This window comes from Ornithodoros turicata, chromosome 2 (genome assembly GCF_037126465.1).
Source record: "Ornithodoros turicata isolate Travis chromosome 2, ASM3712646v1, whole genome shotgun sequence".
Lineage (NCBI taxonomy): Eukaryota > Metazoa > Arthropoda > Arachnida > Ixodida > Argasidae > Ornithodoros > Ornithodoros turicata.
This window is the reverse complement of record NC_088202.1, coordinates 21,507,929-21,526,485: the sequence shown is the minus strand read 5'-3', so window position 1 is coordinate 21,526,485 and position 18,557 is coordinate 21,507,929. Positions and strand designations below refer to the sequence as shown.

The following is an 18,557-nucleotide window of genomic DNA, read 5'->3' as shown; positions in this document are numbered from 1 at the left end:
CTCGTAATTTTAAAACTCAAATGGACAGTTAAGGTCTTCAGGAAACGAAGACGGACAATATGCAATACGGAACATACCCTCGGCGGGACTCGAACCCGCAACCCCCGGTTTAGGAGACCGATGCCCTATCCATTGGGCCACGAGGGCTATTTGTCCCCCTACTGTGTATTGAACAAATGACATCAAAATGAAGTGAAAAACAAATACTTAGAAGAATAAACTCCGCCTTGTAGCTACACAGCGAGATAATCGCTCAAGTCAGCTAGGCACGACCCACAAGGGCGCGTGTGCACAGTGTATCGCATTGATACGCTGTAATGTGACACATCAGTCTCGTAATTTTAAAACTCAAATAGACAGTTAAGGTCTTCAGGAAACGAAGACGGACAATATGGAACATACTCTCGGCGGGACTCGAACCCGCAACCCCCGGTTTAGGAGACCGATGCCCTATCCATTGGGCCACGAGGGCTATTTGTCCCCCTACTATGTATTGAACAAATGACATCAAAATGAAGTGAAAAACAAATACTTGGAAGAATAAACTCCGCCTTGGAGCTACACAGCGAGATAATCGCTCAAGTCAGCTAGGCACGACCCACAAGGGCGCGTGTGCACAGTGTATTGCATTGATACGCTGTAATGTGACATATCAGTCTCGTAATTTTAAAACTCAAATGGACAGTTAAGGTCTTCAGGAAACGAAGACGGACAATATGAAACATACTCTCGGCGGGACTCGAACCCGCAACTCCCGGTTTAGGAGACCGATGCCCTATCCATTGGGCCACGAGGGCTATTTGTCCCCCTACTATGTATTGAACAAATGACATCAAAATGAAGTGAAAAACAAATATTTGGAAGAATAAACTCCGCCTTGTAGCTACACAGCGAGATAATCGCTCAAGTCAGCTAGGCACGACCCACAAGGGCGCGTGTGCACAGTGTATTGCATTGATACGCTGTAATGTGACATATCAGTCTCGTAAGTTTAAAACCCAAATGGACACTTAAGGTCTTCAGGAAACGAAGACGGACAATATGCAATACGGAACATGCCCTCGGCGGGACTCGAACCCGCAACCCCCGGTTCAGGAGACTGATGCCCTATCCATTGGGCCACTAGGGCTGTGTATCCCCCTACTATTTATTGAACAATTGAACAAATGGCATCAAAATGAAGTTAAAAACAAATACTTGGAAGAATAAACTCCGCCTTGGAGCTACACAGCGAGATAATCGCGCAAGTCAGCTAGGCACGACCCACAAGGGCGCGTGTGCACAGTGTATTGCATTGATACGCTGTAATGTGACATATCAGTCTCGTAATTTTAAAACTCAAATGGACAGTTAAGGTCTTCGGGAAACGAAGACGGACAATATACAATACGGAACATCCCTCGGCGAGTCACTCGAACCCGCAACCCCCGGTTTAGGAGACCGATGCCCTATCCATTGGGCCACGAGGGCTATTTGTCCTCCTACTATTTATTGAACAAATGACATCAAAATTAAGTTAAAAACAAACACTTGGAAGAATAAACTCCGCCTTGGAGCTACACAGCGAGATAATCGCTCAAGTCAGCTAGGCACGACCCACAAGGGGGCGTGTGCACAGTGTATTGCATTGATACGCTGTAATGTGACATATCAGTCTCGTAATTTTAAAACTCAAATAGACAGTTAAGGTCTTCAGGAAACGAAGACGGACAATATGGAACATACCCTCGGCGGGACTCGAACCCGCAACCCCCGGTTTAGGAGACCGATGCCCTATCCATTGGGCCACGAGGGCTATTTGTCCCCCTACTATTTATTGAACAAATGACATCAAAATGAGGTAAAAAACAAATACTTGAAAGAATAAACTCCGCCTTGGAGCTACACAGCGAGATAATCGCTCAAGTCAGCTAGGCACGACCCACAAGGGCGCGTGTGCACAGTAGATTGCATTGATACGCTGTAATGTGACATATCAGTCTCGTAATTTTAAAACTCAAATGGACAGTTAAGGTCTTCAGGAAACGAAGACGGACAATATGAAACATACTCTCGGCGGGACTCGAACCCGCAACCCCCGGTTTAGGAGACCGAAGCCCTATCCATTGGGCCACGAGGGCTATTTGTCCCCCTACTATTTATTGAACAAATGACATCAAAATGAAGTGAAAAACAAATACTTGGAAGAATAAACTCCGCCTTGGAGCTACACAGCGAGATAATCGCTCAAGTCAGCTAGGCACGACCCACAAGGGCGCGTGTGCACAGTGTATTGCATTGATACGCTGTAATGTGACATATCAGTCTCGTAATTTTAAAACTCAAATGGACAGTTAAGGTCTTCAGGAAACGAAGACGGACAATATGCAATACGGAACATACCCTCGGCGGGACTCGAACCCGCAACCCCCGGTTTAGGAGACCGATGCCCTATCCATTGGGCCACTAGGGCTATTTATCCCCCTACTATTTATTGAACAAATGACATCAAAATGACGTTAAAAACAAATACTTGGAAGAATAAACTCCGCCTTGGAGCTACACAGCGAGATAATCGCTCAAGTCAGCTAGGCACGACCCACAAGGGCGCGTGTGCACAGTGTATTGCATTGATACGCTGTAATGTGACATATCAGTCTCGTAATTTTAAAACTCAAATGGACAGTTAAGGTCTTCAGGAAACGAAGACGGACAATATGCAATACGGAACATACCCTCGGCGGGACTCGAACCCGCAACCCCCGGTTTAGGAGACCGATGCCCTATCCATTGGGCCACTAGGGCTATTTATCCCCCTACTCTTTATTGAACAAATGACATCAAAATGAAGTTAAAAACAAATACTTGGAAGAATAAACTCCGCCTTGGAGCTACACAGCGAGATAATCGCTCAAGTCAGCTAGGCACGACCCACAAGGGCGCGTGTGCACAGTGTATTGCATTGATACGCTGTAATGTGACATATCAGTCTCGTAATTTTAAAACTCAAATGGACAGTTAAGGTCTTCAGGAAACGAAGACGGACAATATGCAATACGGAACATACCCTCGGCGGGACTCGAACCCGCAACCCCCGGTTTAGGAGACCGATGCCCTATCCATTGGGCCACGAGGGCTATTTGTCCCCCTACTGTGTATTGAACAAATGACATCAAAATGAAGTGAAAAACAAATACTTAGAAGAATAAACTCCGCCTTGTAGCTACACAGCGAGATAATCGCTCAAGTCAGCTAGGCACGACCCACAAGGGCGCGTGTGCACAGTGTATCGCATTGATACACTGTAATGTGACACATCAGTCTCGTAATTTTAAAACTCAAATAGACAGTTAAGGTCTTCAGGAAACGAAGACGGACAATATGGAACATACTCTCGGCGGGACTCGAACCCGCAACCCCCGGTTTAGGAGACCGATGCCCTATCCATTGGGCCACGAGGGCTATTTGTCCCCCTACTATGTATTGAACAAATGACATCAAAATGAAGTGAAAAACAAATACTTGGAAGAATAAACTCCGCCTTGGAGCTACACAGCGAGATAATCGCTCAAGTCAGCTAGGCACGACCCACAAGGGCGCGTGTGCACAGTGTATTGCATTGATACGCTGTAATGTGACATATCAGTCTCGTAATTTTAAAACTCAAATGGACAGTTAAGGTCTTCAGGAAACGAAGACGGACAATATGAAACATACTCTCGGCGGGACTCGAACCCGCAACCCCCGGTTTAGGAGACCGATGCCCTATCCATTGGGCCACGAGGGCTATTTGTCCCCCTACTATGTATTGAACAAATGACATCAAAATGAAGTGAAAAACAAATATTTGGAAGAATAAACTCCGCCTTGTAGCTACACAGCGAGATAATCGCTCAAGTCAGCTAGGCACGACCCACAAGGGCGCGTGTGCACAGTGTATTGCATTGATACGCTGTAATGTGACATATCAGTCTCGTAATTTTAAAACCCAAATGGACACTTAAGGTCTTCAGGAAACGAAGACGGACAATATGCAATACGGAACATGCCCTCGGCGGGACTCGAACCCGCAACCCCCGGTTCAGGAGACTGATGCCCTATCCATTGGGCCACTAGGGCTGTGTATCCCCCTACTATTTATTGAACAATTGAACAAATGGCATCAAAATGAAGTTAAAAACAAATACTTGGAAGAATAAACTCCGCCTTGGAGCTACACAGCGAGATAATCGCGCAAGTCAGCTAGGCACGACCCACAAGGGCGCGTGTGCACAGTGTATTGCATTGATACGCTGTAATGTGACATATCAGTCTCGTAATTTTAAAACTCAAATGGACAGTTAAGGTCTTCGGGAAACGAAGACGGACAATATACAATACGGAACATCCCTCGGCGAGTCACTCGAACCCGCAACCCCCGGTTTAGGAGACCGATGCCCTATCCATTGGGCCACGAGGGCTATTTGTCCTCCTACTATTTATTGAACAAATGACATCAAAATTAAGTTAAAAACAAACACTTGGAAGAATAAACTCCGCCTTGGAGCTACACAGCGAGATAATCGCTCAAGTCAGCTAGGCACGACCCACAAGGGGGCGTGTGCACAGTGTATTGCATTGATACGCTGTAATGTGACATATCAGTCTCGTAATTTTAAAACTCAAATAGACAGTTAAGGTCTTCAGGAAACGAAGACGGACAATATGGAACATACCCTCGGCGGGACTCGAACCCGCAACCCCCGGTTTAGGAGACCGATGCCCTATCCATTGGGCCACGAGGGCTATTTGTCCCCCTACTATTTATTGAACAAATGACATCAAAATGAGGTAAAAAACAAATACTTGAAAGAATAAACTCCGCCTTGGAGCTACACAGCGAGATAATCGCTCAAGTCAGCTAGGCACGACCCACAAGGGCGCGTGTGCACAGTAGATTGCATTGATACGCTGTAATGTGACATATCAGTCTCGTAATTTTAAAACTCAAATGGACAGTTAAGCTCTTCAGGAAACGAAGACGGACAATATACAATACGGAACATACCCTCGGCGGAACTCGAACCCGCAACCCCCGGTTTAGGAGACCGATGCCCTATCCATTGGGCCACCAGGGCTATTTGTCCCCCTACTATTTATTGAACAAATGACATCAAAATGAAGTTAAAAACAACTACTTGGAAGAATAAACTCCGCCTTGGAGCTACACAGCGAGATAATCGCTCAAGTCAGCTAGGCACGACCCACAAGGGCGCGTGTGCACAGTGTATTGCATTGATACGCTGTAATGTGACATATCAGTCTCGTAATTTTAAAACTCAAATAGACAGTTAAGGTCTTCAGGAAACGAAGACGGACAATATGGAACATACCCTCGGCGGGACTCGAACCCGCAACCCCCGGTTTAGGAGACCGATGCCCTATCCATTGGGCCACGAGGGCTATTTGTCCCCCTACTATTTATTGAACAAATGACATCAAAATGAATTGAAAAACAAATACTTGGAAGAATAAACTCCGCGTTGGAGCTACACAGCGAGATAATCGCTCAAGTCAGCTAGGCACGACCCACAAGGGCGCGTGTGCACAGTGTATTGCATTGATACGCTGTAATGTGACATATCAGTCTCGTAATTTTAAAACTCAAATGGACAGTTAAGGTCTTCAGGAAACGAAGACGGACAATATGCAATACGGAACATACCCTCGGCGGGACTCGAACCCGCAATCCCCGGTTTAGGAGACCGATGCCCTATCCATTGGGCCACGAGGGCTATTTGTCCCCCTACTATTTATTAAACAAATGACATCAAAATGAAGTTAAAAACAACTACTTGGAAGAATAAACTCCGCCTTGGAGCTACACAGCGAGATAATCGCTCAAGTCAGCTAGGCACGACCCACCAGGGCGCGTGTGCACAGTGTATTGCATTGATACGCTGTAATGTGACATATCAGTCTCGTAATTTTAAAACTCAAATGGACAGTTAAGGTCTTCAGGAAACGAAGACGGACAATATGGAACATACCCTCGGCGGGACTCGAACCCGCAACCCCCGGTTTAGGAGACCGATGCCCTATCCATTGGGCCACGAGGGCTATTTCTCCCCTTACTATTTATTGAACAAATGACATCAAAATGAAGTGAAAAACAAATACTTGGAATAATAAACTCCGCCTTGGAGCTACACAGCGAGATAATCGCTCAAGTCAGCTAGGCACGACCCACAAGGGCGCGTGTGCACAGTGTATTGCATTGATACGCTGTAATGTGACATATCAGTCTCGTAATTTTAAAACTCAAATGGACACTTAAGGTCTTCAGGAAACGAAGACGGACAATATGCAATACGGAACATGCCCTCGGCGGCAAATGACATCAAAATGAAGTGAAAAACAAATACTTGGAATAATAAACTCCGCCTTGGAGCTACACAGCGAGATAATCGCTCAAGTCAGCTAGGCACGACCCACAAGGGCGCGTGTGCACAGTGTATTGCATTGATACGCTGTAATGTGACATATCAGTCTCGTAATTTTAAAACTCAAATGGACACTTAAGGTCTTCAGGAAACGAAGACGGACAATATGCAATACGGAACATGCCCTCGGCGGCAAATGACATCAAAATGAAGTGAAAAACAAATACTTGGAATAATAAACTCCGCCTTGGAGCTACACAGCGAGATAATCGCTCAAGTCAGCTAGGCACGACCCACAAGGGCGCGTGTGCACAGTGTATTGCATTGATACGCTGTAATGTGACATATCAGTCTCGTAATTTTAAAACTCAAATGGACACTTAAGGTCTTCAGGAAACGAAGACGGACAATATGCAATACGGAACATGCCCTCGGCGGGACTCGAACCCGCAACCCCCGGTTCAGGAGACTGATGCCCTATCCATTGGGCCACTAGGGCTGTGTATCCCCCTACTATTTATTGAACAATTGAACAAATGGCATCAAAATGAAGTTAAAAACAAATACTTGGAAGAATAAACTCCGCCTTGGAGCTACACAGCGAGAGAATCGCTCAAGTCAGCTAGGCACGACCCACAAGGGCGCGTGTGCACAGTGTATTGCATTGATACGCTGTAATGTGACATATCAGTCTCGTAATTTTAAAACTCAAATAGACAGTTAAGGTCTTCAGGAAACGAAGACGGACAATATGGAACATACCCTCGGCGGGACTCGAACCCGCAACCCCCGGTTTAGGAGACCGATGCCCTATCCATTGGGCCACGAGGGCTATTTGTCCCCCTACTATTTATTGAACAAATGACATCAAAATGAAGTGAAAAACAAATACTTGGAAGAATAAACTCCGCCTTGGAGCTACACAGCGAGATAATCGCTCAAGTCAGCTAGGCACGACCCACAAGGGCGCGTGTGCACAGTGTATTGCATTGATACGCTGTAATGTGACATATCAGTCTCGTAATTTTAAAACTCAAATAGACAGTTAAGGTCTTCAGGAAACGAAGACGGACAATATGGAACATACCCTCGGCGGGACTCGAACCCGCAACCCCCGGTTTAGGAGACCGATGCCCTATCCATTGGGCCACGAGGGCTATTTGTCCCCCTACTATTTATTGAACAAATGACATCAAAATGAAGTGAAAAACAAATACTTGGAAGAATAAACTCCGCCTTGGAGCTACACAGCGAGATAATCGCTCAAGTCAGCTAGGCACGACCCACAAGGGCGCGTGTGCACAGTGTATTGCATTGATACGCTGTAATGTGACATATCAGTCTCGTAATTTTAAAACTCAAATAGACAGTTAAGGTCTTCAGGAAACGAAGACGGACAATATGGAACATACCCTCGGCGGGACTCGAACCCGCAACCCCCGGTTTAGGAGACCGATGCCCTATCCATTGGGCCACGAGGGCTATTTATCCCCCTACTATTTATTGAACAAATGACATCAAAATGAAGTGAAAAACAAATACTTGGAAGAATAAACTCCGCCTTGGAGCTACACAGCGAGATAATCGCTCAAGTCAGCTAGGCACGACCCACAAGGGCGCGTGTGCACAGTGTATTGCATTGATACGCTGTAATGTGACATATCAGTCTCGTAATTTTAAAACTCAAATAGACAGTTAAGGTCTTCAGGAAACGAAGACGGACAATATGGAACATACCCTCGGCGGGACTCGAACCCGCAACCCCCGGTTTAGGAGACCGATGCCCTATCCATTGGGCCACGAGGGCTATTTGTCCCCCTACTATTTATTGAACAAATGACATCAAAATGAAGTGAAAAACAAATACTTGGAAGAATAAACTCCGCCTTGGAGCTACACAGCGAGATAATCGCTCAAGTCAGCTAGGCACGACCCACAAGGGCGCGTGTGCACAGTGTATTGCATTGATACGCTGTAATGTGACATATCAGTCTCGTAATTTTAAAACTCAAATGGACAGTTAAGGTCTTCAGGAAACGAAGACGGACAATATGCAATACGGAACATACCCTCGGCGGGACTCGAACCCGCAACCCCCGGTTTAGGAGACCGATGCCCTATCCATTGGGCCACGAGGGCTATTTGTCCCCCTACTATTTATTAAACAAATGACATCAAAATGAAGTTAAAAACAACTACGTGGAAGAATAAACTCCGCCTTGGAGCTACACAGCGAGATAATCGCTCAAGTCAGCTAGGCACGACCCACCAGGGCGCGTGTGCACAGTGTATTGCATTGATACGCTGTAATGTGACATATCAGTCTCGTAATTTTAAAACTCAAATGGACAGTTAAGGTCTTCAGGAAACGAAGACGGACAATATGGAACATACCCTCGGCGGGACTCGAACCCGCAACCCCCGGTTTAGGAGACCGATGCCCTATCCATTGGGCCACGAGGGCTATTTCTCCCCTTACTATTTATTGAACAAATGACATCAAAATGAAGTGAAAAACAAATACTTGGAATAATAAACTCCGCCTTGGAGCTACACAGCGAGATAATCGCTCAAGTCAGCTAGGCACGACCCACAAGGGCGCGTGTGCACAGTGTATTGCATTGATACGCTGTAATGTGACATATCAGTCTCGTAATTTTAAAACTCAAATGGACACTTAAGGTCTTCAGGAAACGAAGACGGACAATATGCAATACGGAACATGCCCTCGGCGGCAAATGACATCAAAATGAAGTGAAAAACAAATACTTGGAAGAATAAACTCCGCCTTGGAGCTACACAGCGAGATAATCGCTCAAGTCAGCTAGGCACGACCCACAAGGGCGCGTGTGCACAGTGTATTGCATTGATACGCTGTAATGTGACATATCAGTCTCGTAATTTTAAAACTCAAATGGACAGTTAAGGTCTTCGGGAAACGAAGACGGACAATATACAATACGGAACATCCCTCGGCGAGTCACTCGAACCCGCAACCCCCGGTTTAGGAGACCGATGCCCTATCCATTGGGCCACGAGGGCTATTTGTCCTCCTACTATTTATTGAACAAATGACATCAAAATTAAGTTAAAAACAAACACTTGGAAGAATAAACTCCGCCTTGGAGCTACACAGCGAGATAATCGCTCAAGTCAGCTAGGCACGACCCACAAGGGGGCGTGTGCACAGTGTATTGCATTGATACGCTGTAATGTGACATATCAGTCTCGTAATTTTAAAACTCAAATAGACAGTTAAGGTCCTCAGGAAACGAAGACGGACAATATGGAACATACCCTCGGCGGGACTCGAACCCGCAACCCCCGGTTTAGGAGACCGATGCCCTATCCATTGGGCCACGAGGGCTATTTGTCCCCCTACTATTTATTGAACAAATGACATCAAAATGAAGTGAAAAACAAATACTTGGAAGAATAAACTCCGCCTTGGAGCTACACAGCGAGATAATCGCTCAAGTCAGCTAGGCACGACCCACAAGGGCGCGTGTGCACAGTGTATTGCATTGATACGCTGTAATGTGACATATCAGTCTCGTAATTTTAAAACTCAAATAGACAGTTAAGGTCTTCAGGAAACGAAGACGGACAATATGGAACATACCCTCGGCGGGACTCGAACCCGCAACCCCCGGTTTAGGAGACCGATGCCCTATCCATTGGGCCACCAGGGCTATTTGTCCCCCTACTATTTATTGAACAAATGACATCAAAATGAAGTTAAAAACAACTACTTGGAAGAATAAACTCCGCCTTGGAGCTACACAGCGAGATAATCGCTCAAGTCAGCTAGGCACGACCCACAAGGGCGCGTGTGCACAGTGTATTGCATTGATACGCTGTAATGTGACATATCAGTCTCGTAATTTTAAAACTCAAATGGACAGTTAAGGTCTTCGGGAAACGAAGACGGACAATATACAATACGGAACATCCCTCGGCGAGTCACTCGAACCCGCAACCCCCGGTTTAGGAGACCGATGCCCTATCCATTGGGCAACGAGGGCTATTTGTCCTCCTACTATTTATTGAACAAATGACATCAAAATTAAGTTAAAAACAAACACTTGGAAGAATAAACTCCGCCTTGGAGCTACACAGCGAGATAATCGCTCAAGTCAGCTAGGCACGACCCACAAGGGGGCGTGTGCACAGTGTATTGCATTGATACGCTGTAATGTGACATATCAGTCTCGTAATTTTAAAACTCAAATAGACAGTTAAGGTCCTCAGGAAACGAAGACGGACAATATGGAACATACCCTCGGCGGGACTCGAACCCGCAACCCCCGGTTTAGGAGACCGATGCCCTATCCATTGGGCCACGAGGGCTATTTGTCCCCCTACTATTTATTGAACAAATGACATCAAAATGAAGTGAAAAACAAATACTTGGAAGAATAAACTCCGCCTTGGAGCTACACAGCGAGATAATCGCTCAAGTCAGCTAGGCACGACCCACAAGGGCGCGTGTGCACAGTGTATTGCATTGATACGCTGTAATGTGACATATCAGTCTCGTAATTTTAAAACTCAAATAGACAGTTAAGGTCTTCAGGAAACGAAGACGGACAATATGGAACATACCCTCGGCGGGACTCGAACCCGCAACCCCCGGTTTAGGAGACCGATGCCCTATCCATTGGGCCACCAGGGCTATTTGTCCCCCTACTATTTATTGAACAAATGACATCAAAATGAAGTTAAAAACAACTACTTGGAAGAATAAACTCCGCCTTGGAGCTACACAGCGAGATAATCGCTCAAGTCAGCTAGGCACGACCCACAAGGGCGCGTGTGCACAGTGTATTGCATTGATACGCTGTAATGTGACATATCAGTCTCGTAATTTTAAAACTCAAATAGACAGTTAAGGTCTTCAGGAAACGAAGACGGACAATATGGAACATACCCTCGGCGGGACTCGAACCCGCAACCCCCGGTTTAGGAGACCGATGCCCTATCCATTGGGCCACGAGGGCTATTTGTCCCCCTACTATTTATTGAACAAATGACATCAAAATGAAGTGAAAAACAAATACTTGGAAGAATAAACTCCGCCTTGGAGCTACACAGCGAGATAATCGCTCAAGTCAGCTAGGCACGACCCACAAGGGCGCGTGCGCACAGTGTATTGCATTGATACGCTGTAATGTGACATATCAGTCTCGTAATTTTAAAACTCAAATGGACAGTTAAGGTCTTCAGGAAACGAAGACGGACAATATGCAATACGGAACATACCCTCGGCGGGACTCGAACCCGCAACCCCAGGTTTAGGAGACCGATGCCCTATCCATTGGGCCACTAGGGCTATTTATCCCCCTACTATTTATTGAACAAATGACATCAAAATGAGGTAAAAAACAAATACTTGAAAGAATAAACTCCGCCTTGGAGCTACACAGCGAGATAATCGCTCAAGTCAGCTAGGCACGACCCACAAGGGCGCGTGTGCACAGTGTATTGCATTGATACGCTGTAATGTGACGTATCAGTCTCGTAATTTTAAAACTCAAATGGACAGTTAAGCTCTTCAGGAAACGAAGACAGACAATATACAATACGGAACATACCCTCGGCGGAACTCGAACCCGCAACCCCCGGTTTAGGAGACCGATGCCCTATCCATTGGGCCACCAGGGCTATTTGTCCCCCTACTATTTATTGAACAAATGACATCAAAATGAAGTTAAAAACAACTACTTGGAAGAATAAACTCCGCCTTGGAGCTACACAGCGAGATAATCGCTCAAGTCAGCTAGGCACGACCCACAAGGGCGCGTGTGCACAGTGTATTGCATTGATACGCTGTAATGTGACATATCAGTCTCGTAATTTTAAAACTCAAATAGACAGTTAAGGTCTTCAGGAAACGAAGACGGACAATATGGAACATACCCTTGGCGGGACTCGAACCCGCAACCCCCGGTTTAGGAGACCGATGCCCTATCCATTGGGCCACGAGGGCTATTTGTCCCCCTACTATTTATTGAACAAATGACATCAAAATGAATTGAAAAACAAATACTTGGAAGAATAAACTCCGCGTTGGAGCTACACAGCGAGATAATCGCTCAAGTCAGCTAGGCACGACCCACAAGGGCGCGTGTGCACAGTGTATTGCATTGATACGCTGTAATGTGACATATCAGTCTCGTAATTTTAAAACTCAAATAGACAGTTAAGGTCTTCAGGAAACGAAGACGGACAATATGGAACATACCCTCGGCGGGACTCGAACCCGCAACCCCCGGTTTAGGAGACCGATGCCCTATCCATTGGGCCACCAGGGCTATTTGTCCCCCTACTATTTATTGAACAAATGACATCAAAATGAAGTTAAAAACAACTACTTGGAAGAATAAACTCCGCCTTGGAGCTACACAGCGAGATAATCGCTCAAGTCAGCTAGGCACGACCCACAAGGGCGCGTGTGCACAGTGTATTGCATTGATACGCTGTAATGTGACATATCAGTCTCGTAATTTTAAAACTCAAATGGACAGTTAAGGTCTTCGGGAAACGAAGACGGACAATATACAATACGGAACATCCCTCGGCGAGTCACTCGAACCCGCAACCCCCGGTTTAGGAGACCGATGCCCTATCCATTGGGCCACGAGGGCTATTTGTCCTCCTACTATTTATTGAACAAATTACATCAAAATTAAGTTAAAAACAAACACTTGGAAGAATAAACTCCGCCTTGGAGCTACACAGCGAGATAATCGCTCAAGTCAGCTAGGCACGACCCACAAGGGCGCGTGTGCACAGTGTATTGCATTGATACGCTGTAATGTGACATATCAGTCTCGTAATTTTAAAACTCAAATAGACAGTTAAGGTCTTCAGGAAACGAAGACGGACAATATGGAACATACCCTCGGCGGGACTCGAACCCGCAACCCCCGGTTTAGGAGACCGATGCCCTATCCATTGGGCCACCAGGGCTATTTGTCCCCCTACTATTTATTGAACAAATGACATCAAAATGAAGTTAAAAACAACTACTTGGAAGAATAAACTCCGCCTTGGAGCTACACAGCGAGATAATCGCTCAAGTCAGCTAGGCACGACCCACAAGGGCGCGTGTGCACAGTGTATTGCATTGATACGCTGTAATGTGACATATCAGTCTCGTAATTTTAAAACTCAAATAGACAGTTAAGGTCTTCAGGAAACGAAGACGGACAATATGGAACATACCCTCGGCGGGACTCGAACCCGCAACCCCCGGTTTAGGAGACCGATGCCCTATCCATTGGGCCACGAGGGCTATTTGTCCCCCTACTATTTATTGAACAAATGACATCAAAATGAAGTGAAAAACAAATACTTGGAAGAATAAACACCGCCTTGGAGCTACACAGCGAGATAATCGCTCAAGTCAGCTAGGCACGACCCACAAGGGCGCGTGTGCACAGTGTATTGCATTGATACGCTGTAATGTGACATATCAGTCTCGTAATTTTAAAACTCAAATAGACAGTTAAGGTCTTCAGGAAACGAAGACGGACAATATGGAACATACCCTCGGCGGGACTCGAACCCGCAACCCCCGGTTTAGGAGACCGATGCCCTATCCATTGGGCCACGAGGGCTATTTGTCCCCCTACTATTTATTGAACAAATGACATCAAAATGAAGTGAAAAACAAATACTTGGAAGAATAAACTCCGCCTTGGAGCTACACAGCGAGATAATCGCTCAAGTCAGCTAGGCACGACCCACAAGGGCGCGTGCGCACAGTGTATTGCATTGATACGCTGTAATGTGACATATCAGTCTCGTAATTTTAAAACTCAAATGGACAGTTAAGGTCTTCAGGAAACGAAGACGGACAATATGCAATACGGAACATACCCTCGGCGGGACTCGAACCCGCAACCCCAGGTTTAGGAGACCGATGCCCTATCCATTGGGCCACTAGGGCTATTTATCCCCCTACTATTTATTGAACAAATGACATCAAAATGAGGTAAAAAACAAATACTTGAAAGAATAAACTCCGCCTTGGAGCTACACAGCGAGATAATCGCTCAAGTCAGCTAGGCACGACCCACAAGGGCGCGTGTGCACAGTGTATTGCATTGATACGCTGTAATGTGACGTATCAGTCTCGTAATTTTAAAACTCAAATGGACAGTTAAGCTCTTCAGGAAACGAAGACAGACAATATACAATACGGAACATACCCTCGGCGGAACTCGAACCCGCAACCCCCGGTTTAGGAGACCGATGCCCTATCCATTGGGCCACCAGGGCTATTTGTCCCCCTACTATTTATTGAACAAATGACATCAAAATGAAGTTAAAAACAACTACTTGGAAGAATAAACTCCGCCTTGGAGCTACACAGCGAGATAATCGCTCAAGTCAGCTAGGCACGACCCACAAGGGCGCGTGTGCACAGTGTATTGCATTGATACGCTGTAATGTGACATATCAGTCTCGTAATTTTAAAACTCAAATAGACAGTTAAGGTCTTCAGGAAACGAAGACGGACAATATGGAACATACCCTCGGCGGGACTCGAACCCGCAACCCCCGGTTTAGGAGACCGATGCCCTATCCATTGGGCCACGAGGGCTATTTGCCCCCCTACTATTTATTGAACAAATGACATCAAAATGAAGTGAAAAACAAATACTTGGAAGAATAAACCCCGCCTTGGAGCTACACAGCGAGATAATCGCTCAAGTCAGCTAGGCACGACCCACAAGGGCGCGTGTGCACAGTGTATTGCATTGATACGCTGTAATGTGACATATCAGTCTCGTAATTTTAAAACTCAAATGGACAGTTAAGGTCTTCAGGAAACGAAGACGGACAATATGGAACATACCCTCGGCGGGACTCGAAACCGCAACCCCCGGTTTAGGAGACCGATGCCCTATCCATTGGGCCACGAGGGCTATTTCTCCCCTTACTATTTATTGAACAAATGACATCAAAATGAAGTGAAAAACAAATACTTGGAATAATAAACTCCGCCTTGGAGCTACACAGCGAGATAATCGCTCAAGTCAGCTAGGCACGACCCACAAGGGCGCGTGTGCACAGTGTATTGCATTGATACGCTGTAATGTGACATATCAGTCTCGTAATTTTAAAACTCAAATGGACACTTAAGGTCTTCAGGAAACGAAGACGGACAATATGCAATACGGAACATGCCCTCGGCGGCAAATGACATCAAAATGAAGTGAAAAACAAATACTTGGAATAATAAACTCCGCCTTGGAGCTACACAGCGAGATAATCGCTCAAGTCAGCTAGGCACGACCCACAAGGGCGCGTGTGCACAGTGTATTGCATTGATACGCTGTAATGTGACATATCAGTCTCGTAATTTTAAAACTCATATGGACACTTAAGGTCTTCAGGAAACGAAGACGGACAATATGCAATACGGAACATGCCCTCGGCGGGACTCGAACCCGCAACCCCCGGTTCAGGAGACTGATGCCGTATCCATTGGGCCACTAGGGCTGTGTATCCCCCTACTATTTATTGAACAATTGAACAAATGGCATCAAAATGAAGTGAAAAACAAATACTTGGAATAATAAACTCCGCCTTGGAGCTACACAGCGAGAGAATCGCTCAAGTCAGCTAGGCACGACCCACAAGGGCGCGTGTGCACAGTGTATTGCATTGATACGCTGTAATGTGACATATCAGTCTCGTAATTTTAAAACTCAAATAGACAGTTAAGGTCTTCAGGAAACGAAGACGGACAATATGGAACATACCCTCGGCGGGACTCGAACCCGCAACCCCCGGTTTAGGAGACCGATGCCCTATCCATTGGGCCACCAGGGCTATTTGTCCCCCTACTATTTATTGAACAAATGACATCAAAATGAAGTTAAAAACAACTACTTGGAAGAATAAACTCCGCCTTGGAGCTACACAGCGAGATAATCGCTCAAGTCAGCTAAGCACGACCCACAAGGGCGCGTGTGCACAGTGTATTGCATTGATACGCTGTAATGTGACATATCAGTCTCGTAATTTTAAAACTGAAATAGACAGTTAAGGTCTTCAAGAAACGAAGACGGACAATATGGAACATACCCTCGGCGGGACTCGAACCCGCAACCCCCGGTTTAGGAGACCGATGCCCTATCCATTGGGCCACGAGGGCTATTTGTCCCCCTACTATTTATTGAACAAATGACATCAAAATGAAGTGAAAAACAAATACTTGGAAGAATAAACTCCGCGTTGGAGCTACACAGCGAGATAATCGCTCAAGTCGCATTGATACGCTGTAATGTGACATATCAGTCTCGTAATTTTAAAACTCAAATAGACAGTTAAGGTCTTCAGGAAGCGAAGACGGACAATATGGAACATACCCTCGGCGGGACTCGAACCCACAACCCCCGGTTTAGGAGACCGATGCCCTATCCATTGGGCCACGAGGGCTATTTGTCCCACTACTATTTATTGAACAAATGACATCAAAATGAAGTGAAAAACAAATACTTGGAAAAATAAACTCCGCCTTGGAGCTACACAGCGAGATAATCGCTCAAGTCAGCTAGGCACGACCCACAAGGGCGCGTGTGCACAGTGTATTGCATTGATACGCTGTAATGTGACATATCAGTCTCGTAATTTTAAAACTCAAATGGACAGTTAAGGTCTTCAGGAAACGAAGACGGACAATATGCAATACGGAACATACCCTCGGCGGGACTCGAACCCGCAACCCCCGGTTTAGGAGACCGATGCCCTATCCATTGGGCCACTAGGGCTATTTATCCCCCTACTATTTATTGAACAAATGACATCAAAATGAGGTAAAAAACAAATACTTGAAAGAATAAACTCCGCCTTGGAGCTACACAGCGAGATAATCGCTCAAGTCAGCTAGGCACGACCCACAAGGGCGCGTGTGCACAGTGTATTGCATTGATACGCTGTAATGTGACGTATCAGTCTCGTAATTTTAAAACTCAAATGGACAGTTAAGCTCTTCAGGAAACGAAGACGGACAATATACAATACGGAACATACCCTCGGCGGAACTCGAACCCGCAACCCCCGGTTTAGGAGACCGATGCCCTATCCATTGGGCCACCAGGGCTATTTGTCCCCCTACTATTTATTGAACAAATGACATCAAAATGAAGTGAGAAACAAATACTTGGAAGAATAAACTCCGCCTTGGAGCTACACAGCGAGATAATCGCTCAAGTCAGCTAGGCACGACCCACAAGGGCGCGTGTGCACAGTGTATTGCATTGATACGCTGTAATGTGACATATCAGTCTCGTAATTTTAAAACTCAAATGGACAGTTAAGGTCTTCAGGAAACGAAGACGGACAATATGGAACATACCCTCGGCGGGACTCGAACCCGCAACCCCTGGTTTAGGAGACCGATGCCCTATCCATTGGGCCACGAGGGCTATTTCTCCCCTTACTATTTATTGAACAAATGACATCAAAATGAAGTGAAAAACAAATACTTGGAATAATAAACTCCGCCTTGGAGCTACACAGCGAGATAATCGCTCAAGTCAGCTAGGCACGACCCACAAGGGCGCGTGTGCACAGTGTATTGCATTGATACGCTGTAATGTGACATATCAGTCTCGTAATTTTAAAACTCAAATGGACACTTAAGGTCTTCAGGAAACGAAGACGGACAATATGCAATACGGAACATGCCCTCGGCGGGACTCGAACCCGCAACCCCCGGTTCAGGAGACTGATGCCCTATCCATTGGGCCACTAGGGCTGTGTATCCCCCTACTATTTATTGAACAATTGAACAAATGGCATCAAAATGAAGTGAAAAACAAATACTTGGAAGAATAAACTCCGCCTTGGAGCTACACAGCGAGATAATCGCTCAAGTCAGCTAGGCACGACCCACAAGGGCGCGTGTGCACAGTGTATTGCATTGATACGCTGTAATGTGACATATCAGTCTCGTAATTTTAAAACTCAAATGGACAGTTAAGGTCTTCAGGAAACGAAGACGGACAATATGGAACATACCCTCGGCGGGATTCGAACCCGCAACCCCCGGTTTAGGAGACCGATGCCCTATCCATTGGGCCACGAGGGCTATTTCTCCCCTTACTATTTATTGAACAAATGACATCAAAATGAAGT

At 45.9% G+C, this 18,557-nt stretch overlaps 49 non-coding genes across 49 annotated transcripts; all 49 read right to left on the bottom strand.

The window, feature by feature from the left end:
- Nucleotides 1-74: 74 nt before the first annotated feature.
- Trnar-ccu (transfer RNA arginine (anticodon CCU)) lies at nt 75-147 on the bottom strand. Its single transcript has one exon. It is a non-coding gene; the product is annotated as a tRNA-Arg (tRNA).
- Nucleotides 148-399: 252 nt separating this feature from the next.
- Nucleotides 400-472, bottom strand: Trnar-ccu (transfer RNA arginine (anticodon CCU)). Its single transcript has one exon. It is a non-coding gene; the product is annotated as a tRNA-Arg (tRNA).
- A 252-nt stretch (nt 473-724) lies between these two features.
- Trnar-ccu (transfer RNA arginine (anticodon CCU)) lies at nt 725-797 on the bottom strand. The gene has a single exon. It is a non-coding gene; the product is annotated as a tRNA-Arg (tRNA).
- A 259-nt stretch (nt 798-1,056) lies between these two features.
- On the bottom strand, nt 1,057-1,129 carry Trnar-ccu (transfer RNA arginine (anticodon CCU)). The gene has a single exon. It is a non-coding gene; the product is annotated as a tRNA-Arg (tRNA).
- A 593-nt stretch (nt 1,130-1,722) lies between these two features.
- Nucleotides 1,723-1,795, bottom strand: Trnar-ccu (transfer RNA arginine (anticodon CCU)). The gene has a single exon. It is a non-coding gene; the product is annotated as a tRNA-Arg (tRNA).
- Nucleotides 1,796-2,047: 252 nt separating this feature from the next.
- On the bottom strand, nt 2,048-2,120 carry Trnar-ccu (transfer RNA arginine (anticodon CCU)). The gene has a single exon. It is a non-coding gene; the product is annotated as a tRNA-Arg (tRNA).
- Nucleotides 2,121-2,379: 259 nt separating this feature from the next.
- Trnar-ccu (transfer RNA arginine (anticodon CCU)) lies at nt 2,380-2,452 on the bottom strand. Its single transcript has one exon. It is a non-coding gene; the product is annotated as a tRNA-Arg (tRNA).
- A 259-nt stretch (nt 2,453-2,711) lies between these two features.
- Trnar-ccu (transfer RNA arginine (anticodon CCU)) lies at nt 2,712-2,784 on the bottom strand. Its single transcript has one exon. It is a non-coding gene; the product is annotated as a tRNA-Arg (tRNA).
- Nucleotides 2,785-3,043: 259 nt separating this feature from the next.
- Trnar-ccu (transfer RNA arginine (anticodon CCU)) lies at nt 3,044-3,116 on the bottom strand. The gene has a single exon. It is a non-coding gene; the product is annotated as a tRNA-Arg (tRNA).
- Nucleotides 3,117-3,368: 252 nt separating this feature from the next.
- Trnar-ccu (transfer RNA arginine (anticodon CCU)) lies at nt 3,369-3,441 on the bottom strand. Its single transcript has one exon. It is a non-coding gene; the product is annotated as a tRNA-Arg (tRNA).
- Nucleotides 3,442-3,693: 252 nt separating this feature from the next.
- On the bottom strand, nt 3,694-3,766 carry Trnar-ccu (transfer RNA arginine (anticodon CCU)). Its single transcript has one exon. It is a non-coding gene; the product is annotated as a tRNA-Arg (tRNA).
- Nucleotides 3,767-4,025: 259 nt separating this feature from the next.
- Trnar-ccu (transfer RNA arginine (anticodon CCU)) lies at nt 4,026-4,098 on the bottom strand. Its single transcript has one exon. It is a non-coding gene; the product is annotated as a tRNA-Arg (tRNA).
- A 593-nt stretch (nt 4,099-4,691) lies between these two features.
- Trnar-ccu (transfer RNA arginine (anticodon CCU)) lies at nt 4,692-4,764 on the bottom strand. The gene has a single exon. It is a non-coding gene; the product is annotated as a tRNA-Arg (tRNA).
- A 259-nt stretch (nt 4,765-5,023) lies between these two features.
- On the bottom strand, nt 5,024-5,096 carry Trnar-ccu (transfer RNA arginine (anticodon CCU)). Its single transcript has one exon. It is a non-coding gene; the product is annotated as a tRNA-Arg (tRNA).
- A 252-nt stretch (nt 5,097-5,348) lies between these two features.
- On the bottom strand, nt 5,349-5,421 carry Trnar-ccu (transfer RNA arginine (anticodon CCU)). The gene has a single exon. It is a non-coding gene; the product is annotated as a tRNA-Arg (tRNA).
- A 259-nt stretch (nt 5,422-5,680) lies between these two features.
- On the bottom strand, nt 5,681-5,753 carry Trnar-ccu (transfer RNA arginine (anticodon CCU)). Its single transcript has one exon. It is a non-coding gene; the product is annotated as a tRNA-Arg (tRNA).
- A 252-nt stretch (nt 5,754-6,005) lies between these two features.
- Trnar-ccu (transfer RNA arginine (anticodon CCU)) lies at nt 6,006-6,078 on the bottom strand. The gene has a single exon. It is a non-coding gene; the product is annotated as a tRNA-Arg (tRNA).
- Nucleotides 6,079-6,827: 749 nt separating this feature from the next.
- Nucleotides 6,828-6,900, bottom strand: Trnar-ccu (transfer RNA arginine (anticodon CCU)). Its single transcript has one exon. It is a non-coding gene; the product is annotated as a tRNA-Arg (tRNA).
- A 260-nt stretch (nt 6,901-7,160) lies between these two features.
- Trnar-ccu (transfer RNA arginine (anticodon CCU)) lies at nt 7,161-7,233 on the bottom strand. The gene has a single exon. It is a non-coding gene; the product is annotated as a tRNA-Arg (tRNA).
- A 252-nt stretch (nt 7,234-7,485) lies between these two features.
- Trnar-ccu (transfer RNA arginine (anticodon CCU)) lies at nt 7,486-7,558 on the bottom strand. Its single transcript has one exon. It is a non-coding gene; the product is annotated as a tRNA-Arg (tRNA).
- Nucleotides 7,559-7,810: 252 nt separating this feature from the next.
- Nucleotides 7,811-7,883, bottom strand: Trnar-ccu (transfer RNA arginine (anticodon CCU)). Its single transcript has one exon. It is a non-coding gene; the product is annotated as a tRNA-Arg (tRNA).
- A 252-nt stretch (nt 7,884-8,135) lies between these two features.
- Trnar-ccu (transfer RNA arginine (anticodon CCU)) lies at nt 8,136-8,208 on the bottom strand. Its single transcript has one exon. It is a non-coding gene; the product is annotated as a tRNA-Arg (tRNA).
- A 259-nt stretch (nt 8,209-8,467) lies between these two features.
- On the bottom strand, nt 8,468-8,540 carry Trnar-ccu (transfer RNA arginine (anticodon CCU)). Its single transcript has one exon. It is a non-coding gene; the product is annotated as a tRNA-Arg (tRNA).
- A 252-nt stretch (nt 8,541-8,792) lies between these two features.
- Nucleotides 8,793-8,865, bottom strand: Trnar-ccu (transfer RNA arginine (anticodon CCU)). The gene has a single exon. It is a non-coding gene; the product is annotated as a tRNA-Arg (tRNA).
- An 830-nt stretch (nt 8,866-9,695) lies between these two features.
- Nucleotides 9,696-9,768, bottom strand: Trnar-ccu (transfer RNA arginine (anticodon CCU)). The gene has a single exon. It is a non-coding gene; the product is annotated as a tRNA-Arg (tRNA).
- A 252-nt stretch (nt 9,769-10,020) lies between these two features.
- Trnar-ccu (transfer RNA arginine (anticodon CCU)) lies at nt 10,021-10,093 on the bottom strand. The gene has a single exon. It is a non-coding gene; the product is annotated as a tRNA-Arg (tRNA).
- Nucleotides 10,094-10,678: 585 nt separating this feature from the next.
- Nucleotides 10,679-10,751, bottom strand: Trnar-ccu (transfer RNA arginine (anticodon CCU)). Its single transcript has one exon. It is a non-coding gene; the product is annotated as a tRNA-Arg (tRNA).
- Nucleotides 10,752-11,003: 252 nt separating this feature from the next.
- Trnar-ccu (transfer RNA arginine (anticodon CCU)) lies at nt 11,004-11,076 on the bottom strand. The gene has a single exon. It is a non-coding gene; the product is annotated as a tRNA-Arg (tRNA).
- A 252-nt stretch (nt 11,077-11,328) lies between these two features.
- Nucleotides 11,329-11,401, bottom strand: Trnar-ccu (transfer RNA arginine (anticodon CCU)). The gene has a single exon. It is a non-coding gene; the product is annotated as a tRNA-Arg (tRNA).
- Nucleotides 11,402-11,660: 259 nt separating this feature from the next.
- Nucleotides 11,661-11,733, bottom strand: Trnar-ccu (transfer RNA arginine (anticodon CCU)). The gene has a single exon. It is a non-coding gene; the product is annotated as a tRNA-Arg (tRNA).
- A 259-nt stretch (nt 11,734-11,992) lies between these two features.
- Nucleotides 11,993-12,065, bottom strand: Trnar-ccu (transfer RNA arginine (anticodon CCU)). The gene has a single exon. It is a non-coding gene; the product is annotated as a tRNA-Arg (tRNA).
- A 252-nt stretch (nt 12,066-12,317) lies between these two features.
- Nucleotides 12,318-12,390, bottom strand: Trnar-ccu (transfer RNA arginine (anticodon CCU)). The gene has a single exon. It is a non-coding gene; the product is annotated as a tRNA-Arg (tRNA).
- Nucleotides 12,391-12,642: 252 nt separating this feature from the next.
- Nucleotides 12,643-12,715, bottom strand: Trnar-ccu (transfer RNA arginine (anticodon CCU)). The gene has a single exon. It is a non-coding gene; the product is annotated as a tRNA-Arg (tRNA).
- Nucleotides 12,716-13,300: 585 nt separating this feature from the next.
- Trnar-ccu (transfer RNA arginine (anticodon CCU)) lies at nt 13,301-13,373 on the bottom strand. Its single transcript has one exon. It is a non-coding gene; the product is annotated as a tRNA-Arg (tRNA).
- A 252-nt stretch (nt 13,374-13,625) lies between these two features.
- On the bottom strand, nt 13,626-13,698 carry Trnar-ccu (transfer RNA arginine (anticodon CCU)). The gene has a single exon. It is a non-coding gene; the product is annotated as a tRNA-Arg (tRNA).
- A 252-nt stretch (nt 13,699-13,950) lies between these two features.
- Nucleotides 13,951-14,023, bottom strand: Trnar-ccu (transfer RNA arginine (anticodon CCU)). The gene has a single exon. It is a non-coding gene; the product is annotated as a tRNA-Arg (tRNA).
- A 259-nt stretch (nt 14,024-14,282) lies between these two features.
- On the bottom strand, nt 14,283-14,355 carry Trnar-ccu (transfer RNA arginine (anticodon CCU)). The gene has a single exon. It is a non-coding gene; the product is annotated as a tRNA-Arg (tRNA).
- Nucleotides 14,356-14,614: 259 nt separating this feature from the next.
- On the bottom strand, nt 14,615-14,687 carry Trnar-ccu (transfer RNA arginine (anticodon CCU)). The gene has a single exon. It is a non-coding gene; the product is annotated as a tRNA-Arg (tRNA).
- A 252-nt stretch (nt 14,688-14,939) lies between these two features.
- Nucleotides 14,940-15,012, bottom strand: Trnar-ccu (transfer RNA arginine (anticodon CCU)). The gene has a single exon. It is a non-coding gene; the product is annotated as a tRNA-Arg (tRNA).
- A 252-nt stretch (nt 15,013-15,264) lies between these two features.
- On the bottom strand, nt 15,265-15,337 carry Trnar-ccu (transfer RNA arginine (anticodon CCU)). The gene has a single exon. It is a non-coding gene; the product is annotated as a tRNA-Arg (tRNA).
- Nucleotides 15,338-15,841: 504 nt separating this feature from the next.
- Nucleotides 15,842-15,914, bottom strand: Trnar-ccu (transfer RNA arginine (anticodon CCU)). The gene has a single exon. It is a non-coding gene; the product is annotated as a tRNA-Arg (tRNA).
- Nucleotides 15,915-16,174: 260 nt separating this feature from the next.
- Nucleotides 16,175-16,247, bottom strand: Trnar-ccu (transfer RNA arginine (anticodon CCU)). The gene has a single exon. It is a non-coding gene; the product is annotated as a tRNA-Arg (tRNA).
- Nucleotides 16,248-16,499: 252 nt separating this feature from the next.
- Nucleotides 16,500-16,572, bottom strand: Trnar-ccu (transfer RNA arginine (anticodon CCU)). Its single transcript has one exon. It is a non-coding gene; the product is annotated as a tRNA-Arg (tRNA).
- A 211-nt stretch (nt 16,573-16,783) lies between these two features.
- Nucleotides 16,784-16,856, bottom strand: Trnar-ccu (transfer RNA arginine (anticodon CCU)). The gene has a single exon. It is a non-coding gene; the product is annotated as a tRNA-Arg (tRNA).
- A 259-nt stretch (nt 16,857-17,115) lies between these two features.
- Nucleotides 17,116-17,188, bottom strand: Trnar-ccu (transfer RNA arginine (anticodon CCU)). Its single transcript has one exon. It is a non-coding gene; the product is annotated as a tRNA-Arg (tRNA).
- Nucleotides 17,189-17,447: 259 nt separating this feature from the next.
- On the bottom strand, nt 17,448-17,520 carry Trnar-ccu (transfer RNA arginine (anticodon CCU)). The gene has a single exon. It is a non-coding gene; the product is annotated as a tRNA-Arg (tRNA).
- A 252-nt stretch (nt 17,521-17,772) lies between these two features.
- Nucleotides 17,773-17,845, bottom strand: Trnar-ccu (transfer RNA arginine (anticodon CCU)). The gene has a single exon. It is a non-coding gene; the product is annotated as a tRNA-Arg (tRNA).
- Nucleotides 17,846-18,104: 259 nt separating this feature from the next.
- Trnar-ccu (transfer RNA arginine (anticodon CCU)) lies at nt 18,105-18,177 on the bottom strand. The gene has a single exon. It is a non-coding gene; the product is annotated as a tRNA-Arg (tRNA).
- A 260-nt stretch (nt 18,178-18,437) lies between these two features.
- Trnar-ccu (transfer RNA arginine (anticodon CCU)) lies at nt 18,438-18,510 on the bottom strand. The gene has a single exon. It is a non-coding gene; the product is annotated as a tRNA-Arg (tRNA).
- Nucleotides 18,511-18,557: the final 47 nt, after the last annotated feature.